This window comes from Aricia agestis, chromosome 9 (assembly GCF_905147365.1).
Source record: "Aricia agestis chromosome 9, ilAriAges1.1, whole genome shotgun sequence".
Taxonomy (NCBI): domain Eukaryota; kingdom Metazoa; phylum Arthropoda; class Insecta; order Lepidoptera; family Lycaenidae; genus Aricia; species Aricia agestis.
The window spans coordinates 13,441,705-13,451,768 of NC_056414.1; the positions used below are offsets into that span (position 1 = coordinate 13,441,705).

The window sequence follows — 10,064 nt, forward strand, 5'->3', positions numbered from 1 at the left end:
TCATTATTCGTGACCCAGTGAAGCACTAACCGATCTGGGTGCTAAGACAAATTACATTCGATTAGACAGCGAAGATAGAAATCAATAATGTATAGGATTTAACAAAGCATCGCGCTACACTTAGCGACGCGTTATGTCCGGATATTAGATCCCATACACTTTTATTGAAATTATCGAAGACAAGTGGTCTAAGTACCGTGACATTTAAACGAGAGAAAACTCAATGTAGTCTAGACATTGCCAAATTCTAAGTACCTGAATGGTAATTCATTTTGAACGATGACTGGCAATTGGCATTAGTTGAGCATAGTGATTTTATTGATTTGGCCTGTTACCTATTAAGTAGTAGGTAGGAATTATCGACCTACTAGGTACCTACAGCAGGTCCCTTATGGACCTATTTGACCTACCTGAAAGGGACCGACCATGTATTAGAGGACTGTGTTTCGATAGGTGTCGTTTCCGCTACTCTATGTTAAGAGGGGAGCACCATGGGGTGTTGGTAGGCAAACCTCGCTCTGGAGAGTCCCACAAACTCCAGTCCATGTCCTCGATCCACCACGGATGCGAAAAGCATTTTCCCATGTGTTATTGGATGGTAGGATATAAACTTCATAGCATATTGATTACTCCTCTCGACATAGCATAATATAGTTAATATGTATATGAGTAGGGGATGGTGATGTAGGAGGTAGTCCTCCTACACCACCATCACCTACTTTCATAGAAAACGTGATAGTTAATGTTTGTGATTCTCCTCTGTAATTAAAACTGTATGGAAACCTCAAGCATATGTGGGTAGATGACGTAAAGAGCACGAGCTCTGACGTATCGTGTGTGGGAAAGGAAAAACATATCAAAGTAGTATAAATAAACGCATAGTCAAATACACCCATTATTATTCGGCGACCAAGAAATCGGGTTAACGATACAATTTTTTTTTAACACTATAAATACTGCTATCAATGTAGTATCGAGATTTATACTCAATCAAGTTCTACAGCTATAGAAGAATGACAAGTTGACTACCAAGTATACTTAGATTATGTTCGTTAAAATAATTGGTCTCTAGACTCTACCTGCCTACTTTGCTCTATATCGATAGAACAAAACAGAAAGTAAAGACTAATTTCACATATTATTATTATTGTGGCGCATCACTATTATAATTGCTTTATTTATTGCAGATAGTAAGCATTAAAGAGAAGATTATAGTTTCGTTGAAGTTCTTAACTTGAATCTAAAATTGTGGTATTTGTGATTTATAGAGATCATTAGGCGATTACTCTGGTTAATCTAGATGTAAGTTAGATTATTAAAGGAAAATTTATTTTATAACTTAGAATGGTACGAATTACGAAGGACATTCTAAAAATACTCGTACATATTTAAACGCTCAACCTTTCCTCAACATAATATCGTATAGTAGTAAAACTAGTAAACAGCCGTGTCCTTGAAATCAAATACTCAACGTAAAGACAATTTTTAGCATTACTTTTCATCCTCAAAGTTGTCTATAATCCCGAGCTCAATGTTAAGACAGTCTAGTACGATTTGATACGATATTCTGACCTTCGCAATCTTTTAATGCTTACATTCGTAACTTGGAACGTTAAATGCTTGTTATAAAGCTGAAGTAGGTATAACGCAGTTTGTTTACGAGTTTCGATTAATAAACAGCGCAGCGCGGCGAGGCGAGGCGAGGGCGGGTGGCCGGTCGCGCTCGCCCGTTCGGGCCTCTTTCTGCAAAACAACACTCGTTGCGGAAATAGCGACCAACTGTTTGTTAGCCGCGTCACCGGCGCATTCACCTCACGGACGGTCAAGTACAATTAACACCATTGTGACGCTTATGACGCGGTAGATGAACCTCAGAGGGGTGGACATGAGGTAGCTGTGGTATGGGAAAGTTTTATTCGATAACGTTGCTGTTAAAGTTTTATTCGATAACGTTGCTGTTACTTAGATGACTATTTCTTACGACTCATGCTCATCTGTCAGCACCTAGCAGTAAGAAGGTAACTTTAGTCGAGGCAGATTATACCTATTTTATTAATTGAATGTCAGAGCTTTAAAATCAAGAAATTCCGTATCCTATAATAATTATTGTGATCGAGGAAAAATGTAGCCGTAGCTAAAAACATCAGTCGACAAACAATAACAAAAGTCATTGAGCCGTTTCCGAGAAATTAATGAATCACATCGCTTTACAAATTGATCCTTTGAAGTGTTGTAATAGGATAATGTTAGATTTCGTGATTTCACATAGTTTGTACGGATTTCCTGGCTTCCTGTGACATTGATTAAAATATCATCTAATCAATTCGTTATAAACATTTTTAATGAATTACTCAATGCAGTTTTAATTAAATATTAAGTAATATTAACGGTGGGTTTCAGTTATTTATTCGCAAACCAAAAATATTTTGACGAACCACCCAACAATCGAAGCAGCCTAAAAACCAAACAACACCGATTCTCGGAACCGCCGCCGTCCATTATCTGAATTTCTAAAATGTTAATCATGCGTTTGCCCTTGCTCAATATTTCACATCGTGGTTCGGGAGGAATCAAAACAAACAGACTTTTGGCCCCATCAAACGAGATAGTTACGTCGTGTGTGCGAATCGCGATAAAATTAGCCGATACACTGACATTGAACGCAAAAAACAAAGTGGAACTCCGCGCATGCGCCCAGGTACCGCGTTGTGGGGGTATTTTTAGTTATTGGGCTTATTTTTAGACGCGTGTATCGAAATTCATGTGTTGGCAGTGAAGCTGTATTAAATTCTATCTATGGTATTGCTATTAGTACGGTCGAGGACCGTTGCTTTCGAGTCATCGACCGTCCCGGCCGAAACGACGAGAAAACAATGAAAAAACATGCGGGAGAGTACGAACCATATGAACGCTATCGACGCGCCAATAAAAATTTCCAATTACGTAGTAAACAGTAGATACTGGATGCAATAACAAGCTATGAGGCCTACAAGTGAATGTCGAACATTTTCTGGTGCTGATCTCATTAAGGATGGTCTTCTCAGGTTTTCACGGAATTTGGCTGGGGTTTATCTATATTACTTTTGAGTGGCTAACGTTAGCTACTCAAAAGTAATGAATAAACTCTGAGGGTTTTTGAAACCAATACATTAGGTTATCTTCCACATTGCGTTTTTCGCGTAACTTTCTGCCGCGCACTGTAAAACTATGGAATGAACTGTCACCAGCAGTATTTCCGGCCCGATACGACCTGCAAACCTTCAAGAAAAGAGCGTATACCCTCTTAAAAGGCCGGCAACGCACCTGCAGCTCTTCTGATGTTGCGAGTGTCCATGGGCGACGGTAGTTGCTTACCATCAGGTGACCCGTTTGCTCGTTTGCCCCCTTATTTAATAAAAAAAAATATAGTATTACAATCAAAGACTTATTTTAATTAATTTGTATTAATATCTATGTAATAATTGACTAAAAAAAACGTTAACCAATGTAGATTGTAGAGTCAAACATGTGGCGTAGTAAGTACAGTGACGCCGTAACAAGCCCGAATGAAATAATATTATGTTAGCACCCTTGGTTTCTTTTCGTAATGCAAGTGCGACAGTAAAATACGTGAAAACTATCAATTTCTAAAACAATAAAAAAAACATCTAAATACTAGATGACACCCACAGGCCACAACTCGTCGTTGCGCCAAAATTCGATATATATAATTATTATTAATAATCTATCTATACTTACAAAATTACATGTCCTGACTGACTGACTGACTGATTCATCATCGCTGAGCAAAAACTGTTAAAGTTACAGTCACGAAATTTGGTAGGTAGGGTTGTTTTATTAAGTAGACACCCACTAAGGAAGGAATTTTGAAAATTTTACCCCGAAGGGGGTGAAATAGGGGTTGAAAGTCTGAATGAAAGTCCGTCATTTCTTAAGTTAGGAACATGAAACTTTATTTTTGAGTTACGGATTAAAAATGAATGAATACGTATTTGAGCGCTTTTGGGAAATTCTACCCCCAAGGGGGTGAAATTGGGGTTGAAAGTGTGAATGAAAGTCCGTTATTTCTTGAGTTACATTTTTCCGAAACCAAAGGGTCAATTTATACTAGCGCGGAGTCGAAGCGCATCGAAGCGAATTATTAAAACTGCACACAACAAATTCAACCTTAACTCCAAAGCGTTAACGCACTTTATTACTTCTGAGAATTTAAAAATGCGAACGCGCATCCGCGCGAATTCGCGTGTGAATGCTCCCGACCAACGCTGATTGGCCTCGCAGAAGTAATATATAGGTAAGTTATGCTCTGGAGTTAAGGTTGAATTTTCTGTGTGTTGAGAATGTGATTGACCCAAAACTATCCTTGTTATATCCTCTCCTGTGTCTCAAATCTCAATGTATCTGTATACTTACTCATCAAAATCGGTTCAGTGGTTTAAACGTGAAGAGTTAACAAACAGACCGACTTTTACGTAAAAGTTGTGTTTAATAACAATCATTGCACTCAAAATAAATATTCAGAAGGGGGAATTTTTGTATTTGGAAGCTCGCTAAACATTTTCATTATATTAATATATAATATAATATAATATCTATGGACGCTTCACACCACGTCAGTCTGGCCCTGTGGTAAGTACCTGAAGGACTTGTGTTACAGGTACCAGACAACGGAAATATATTTAATACTTTTATATTTATACTATACATATATTTAAGATTTTTATTATATGATACACATATTTAATACACATCCATGACCCAGGAACTTTGAAAACTTTTTGTTCCGTCGGCGGGACTCGAACCCGCGACCCCCGGCTTGAGCTACTAACGCGCTCACTACTGAGCCACAGAGGTCGTATAAATATTAATATATGATAAATTAATAATATATTAATGTATATTTTATTTTAATATTAATATTTAGCGACGACGCGACGTTATGAAGACAAATGTACTGCCGAGTCGGTGGTTTATAATTAAACATAATTAACTAATTAGCAAAATTAGACGCAGACCAAAGTGACGCATTGGGCGCCCTATTTCTTATTAGCATTTTAAAAATAGGCCCAGACAAATTTAAATACTAGCTACAAATGTCAATACAGAATTGAATCGACGATTCTAAATTAGATCTTCTGGGAATTAGAACTGTATATTTTAAACTTTAGCAGTAGGTGTCATCGTTTCCGCGACTCTACCTTAAGCGGGGAGTGGAGCACCATGGGGGGGGTTAGGTTAGGTTAGGTTAGGTTAGTGCGTAAACCTCTTGCCTGTGGAGTCCCACATACTCGGTCGATGTTCCCAAACCACCAGGGAGGCGTTTCCGCATAAAAATAAAAAAATGCCCTAAATCTATAGAAGAATGAGGGTATTATATATTATATACGATCATTGCCGAAAACTATTGCATTCAATGATTTCGACAGACAATTTTTAAATCAAAAAGTTTTTAATGGAATTTATTATTAGACATTGCAAGTATGCAAGCGCCATAAAGGAGTGAGCCCATTGAGACGGGCCGTGCCGGGGCTCATCGCAAAAATCCGCCTTCATACAATTTGCATGGAAGTGGATGCGCGTATCGCACACTGTCAGCGCAGCGGATTTCCGTCAATGCGACAAGGCCCGGCAAGGCCCGACAAACCCGCTGCGCCCCGGCAACAGTGTGACCACACTTCACACAGATTTCCACTTTTTGGTAGATTTGAGGTCAAATGAATGACGATTTAGAAGTCCAAATTTTTTTGTAAATTTTAATAGAAGATCGATATTATGTGTATAACAAATAATATAAAAATTTAAAATGCGTAATGAAGACAGTCCATATAAACATTTTAGTTTTATTTTAGTTTTAACCACGTAGAATACATTGATAAATAAAGGTAGATTTTCGGTGGAAGCTAAAACACGGTCTAGTAGATTTTAGTAGAATATAGCAACGTTTTTGATATATCGAGTCACGAGTGATTTAAGAGTGGTCACACTGAAGCTATCCAAAGTACACAAAATCCGTCAATGCGATACGACCCGGCCCGGCAATAGTATGCTGTAGCGCATTTTGCGCTGCGCTGAGCCCCGATCCGCCCCGGCACGCGCCGACAAACTGTGCGCGTACCTTAAGAGGATACACCAGGGGCGAGAGAAATTCAAAATAGGTATTTTGAAAATGTATTGCTGTCTCGCCAATCTCAAGTCTCCCAACGCAGAGCGCGATAGAGACAACACGACAAAAGTTCTAATAAAATAAAAGAAAATCATCGATTCGTTGTCCTCTGATTCCTTCTCCAAATCTTAACCGATTTAAGTACTTTTTAACCCCCGACAAAAAAGAGGAGTGTTATAAGTTTGATTAACTCCCGATAAAAAAGAGGGGTGTTATAAGTTTGACGTGTCTGTCTATCTGTCTGTCTGTCTGTTTGTCTGTGTGTGTATCTGTCCGTGGCATCGTAGCGTCCAAACGGGTGGACCGATTTTGATCTAGTTTTTTTTGTTTGAAAACTGACATGATCGAGAGTGTTCTTAGCTATAACTCATCATCATCAGCCTGCTCAGTGCTGGACAATCAGGATTTATCTGGTACATGAAAAGCCGTTAGCAACTTGTAGTCGTTTCATTCTAGTTATGAATATACAATATACGTATACACATAATAATGGAAAGTTGACCTGGTGTTGCAGCATCACCTGGTAATCAATAGGATATCCAACTCCTCGCCAACTTAGAGCAGAGGTTTCGTGTTTGGGCTCATTTTGATTGCGACAACCAGTAAGAAGTAGATAAACACTAAATATTTACATGCTGCTACTGCAGCATCACCTGGATTCTATAGGAACCGAGCTTCGTATATACCCAAAGTGGAGGTTTCATGTTTGGGCTCATATTAAGGCCTTATCGAAAAAGAAATTGATAAATGGTAATCATGAGAATATGATTCTGTTGAATGTCCCCCGACACACCGTGACAACAATAATTATGGACTAAAATATTACTTTACACAAGTTAGAAATTATTTGAACTTGAAGGCAGTAAATATTATTTCATTACTTTTTAAAGTTGTTTGGCGGGAGTTATTTAAATTTCTTAATTTAATTTTATTTCATTAACAATTAAAGCAAGGCTTGAGCTATAGGAACACAGCTCAAGCCTTGTTTTACTTTTTTGGTATATTTTAGCTAGTTTTGTTTTCTGGGTGTTTGAACACAGAGAAAAATCTGGCCATTTTTTTGGGTTTTTGAACGTTCATATCTTTTTTAATAATTAAATTATGAAAAAAGAAAACATAGGGACATTGTATTAGTGTCCATAGATATTCAGGAAAAAAATTATAACTCTACCGGTATTATCCAGAGAGGAAATAGCGGACAACGTTTGTATGGAAAAACGGCGGTGTGGATCCCTCTTAATATCTCAAATGTGTTAACTGTTAATGTGAAGTTTCATACATTTTTAGGGTTCCGTAGCCAAAGGGTAAAAACGGCACCCTATTACGGAGACTTCGATGTCTGTCTGTCTCCAGGCTGTCTCTCAATAACCACTTTAACAAAATATAATATTCAAAACAAAATTTAAATTTAAGGGATCATATTCAAAATACACAGTTTTTGGGCTATTTTTGTTCTATCTGACTCGCACTTGGCCGATTTTTTTATTTGATTTATTTGACTGCAAAAAACTCATCATAGAATCATTCCAAGGCTTCTTTGGGTTTTTAATTATACAACTCGTTAGCCACGGAGCCTTTAATGGCAAAAGTACATAAAATATTATACTCATTTAATGAGGGCGGAAATACGTCTAGACGAGACTTAGGGCAACATACTCTAGAATTTTGCGCGATTTTACTGCCCAACTGCATAAACCATAAAGGCATTAATACTATTTTGAACACGCTTTTTATGTTGCAACTTGCACGCTAAAATAACGTGCAAAACAATATCTTTTACGGATAAGACATAACACTGGCAAAAAACTTCGCACTTGCGATTAAGCAATTTACGATTATTGTATACGGTTTCGTTCGAAAAAAAAGTATGCACGTCGCAAAGTTATTAATTGCTGTTTAGCTGAGTGTTTGGATACCACACGAATAATAAAAAGTAATTGAATTATTGAGACTCTTACAGAGATCTTTTTTAACCGACTTCAAAAAAAGGAGGTTATCAATTCGACGCGTATGTATGTAATATTTTCAGAACTGCCCAGTTTTTGCGTATGTTAATCTATAACAGCTTCTGAACAAATATGCCAAATTTCAAAAGTGTATTATATGTATGTATGCAATATGCATGTATGTTACATGTATGTATGTATATTTTTATGTTTTTGCACGCATATCTCCGGAACTACAAGTCCGATTTAAGTGATTCTTCTTTTATAGTATTATTTGTACCAGTTATTGTTCAACTTAACTGCAAGTTTCATCAAAATCAGTTCAGTAGTTTTTGAGATAGGGAATTTTAATTCTTAATTAAGTACAATTTGAAGTCGGTTTTATGTTTTTAAAGTACTATTATTATTAATAATTATTTATACTTAAAAGTTACAGTATAAAATATGTAAAAATTGTAGAGTATACTTACTCTGTTTCAATTCATTTTCCTCTAAAGTAAACAATGCTCAATAAAGGCGGCTATAATGCTAACGATTTAAATGTCGCATAGGCGTCAATGAAGAAATATGACACATTCATTTCATAATTTGGTCGACTTTCAATTTTTGCTTAAAATAATATATGCGGAGGCGAAAAACGCGCGGTTTGGCCGCTACCCCTGCACGAGATCACAAGCTATTATAAGTATGAGTAACGATTTTTAGGGTTCCGTACCCAAAGGGTAAAAACGGGGCCCTATTACTAAGACTTCGATGTCTGTCCGTCTGTCTGTCTCCAGGCTGTATCTCAAGAACCACTATAGCTAGATTGTGCGTATCTGCTGCCGCTATAACAACAATTAATACTAAAAACAAAATAAAATTAATATTTAAGGGGGGCTCCCTATAGAAAAACCGTGATTTTTTCGGCCTTTTTTGCTCGATATCAATAATGGCAATAGGTAGGCACTTGACATTTTATATATTTTGTCAACTTCAATAATATTAAAATATTAAATAATATTTAAAAAAATAATTAAGGGGGGCTCCCATACAAAAAATAAAATTTTTGGCCTATGTTTGCTCTATAACGGCACGAGTCCGACTCGCACCTGCGGACGCATATTAAATCAGCCTTAAAACGGAGTATAAACTGGGTATTTCTAATAACCACCCGTGCTTACGATCTGACACAGTAGGGAAAACAAACTTTTTAACATTGACCATTAATATAAATTTTATATCAAGAACGAGATATAAAAATAAAACAAAATGATAAAAGAGTGTAACCTTGAAGACGGCTTGAATCGAGACGAGAATAAAGGAGTGTGCACACTGAGGCGGGCCGTGCCGGGGCTCATCGCAAAAATCCGCCTCCATACAATTTGTATGGAAGCGGAAATCCGCTGCGCTCCGACACAGTGTGCGATACGCGCATCCGCTTCCATACAAATTGTATGTAGACGGATTTTTGCGATGAGCCCCGGCACGGCCCGTCTCAGTGTGCTCACTCCTTAAAGCTGCTTTTCCACCAAAGATATTGTGTTGCAAGGTGGTTGCAAGGAATGTGTTTTTAAGATCCAATGGAATCGCTGCGCTGAGCGATGTAATGGCAAGCTCACGTCAATGAAGCGATTCTATTGGTTCTCAAAAATACATTCCTCGCAACACATCTCTGGTGGAAACGCAGCCTTAAATAATAATTGTCATACTATTATTATAACAACGCTCCGGGCCTCAGCTGTTTTGATAATACATAATTATTATTTATAATACAATAAACATACGGTACTTAATTATCACTAGCGACCCGCCCCGGTTTCCCATGTAAAATCTCAGAACTATCATTATTTTGCTACTTTACGTATATTTTTCCTTAGTCTATGGTATCTATATATATTGTAATTATACATTTTATGTCAAAATCTTTATGAAATTAAGTTATAATTAACTGCACACACACTCACGACCGCACT

The 10,064-nt window shown here is 37.3% G+C and overlaps 1 protein-coding gene across 2 annotated transcripts in view; it reads right to left on the reverse strand.

The window, feature by feature from the left end:
* LOC121730475 (insulin-like receptor) overlaps positions 1-10,064 on the reverse strand; it is a 112,530-nt gene that overhangs the window by 64,458 nt on the left and 38,008 nt on the right. The window lies entirely within an intron of this gene.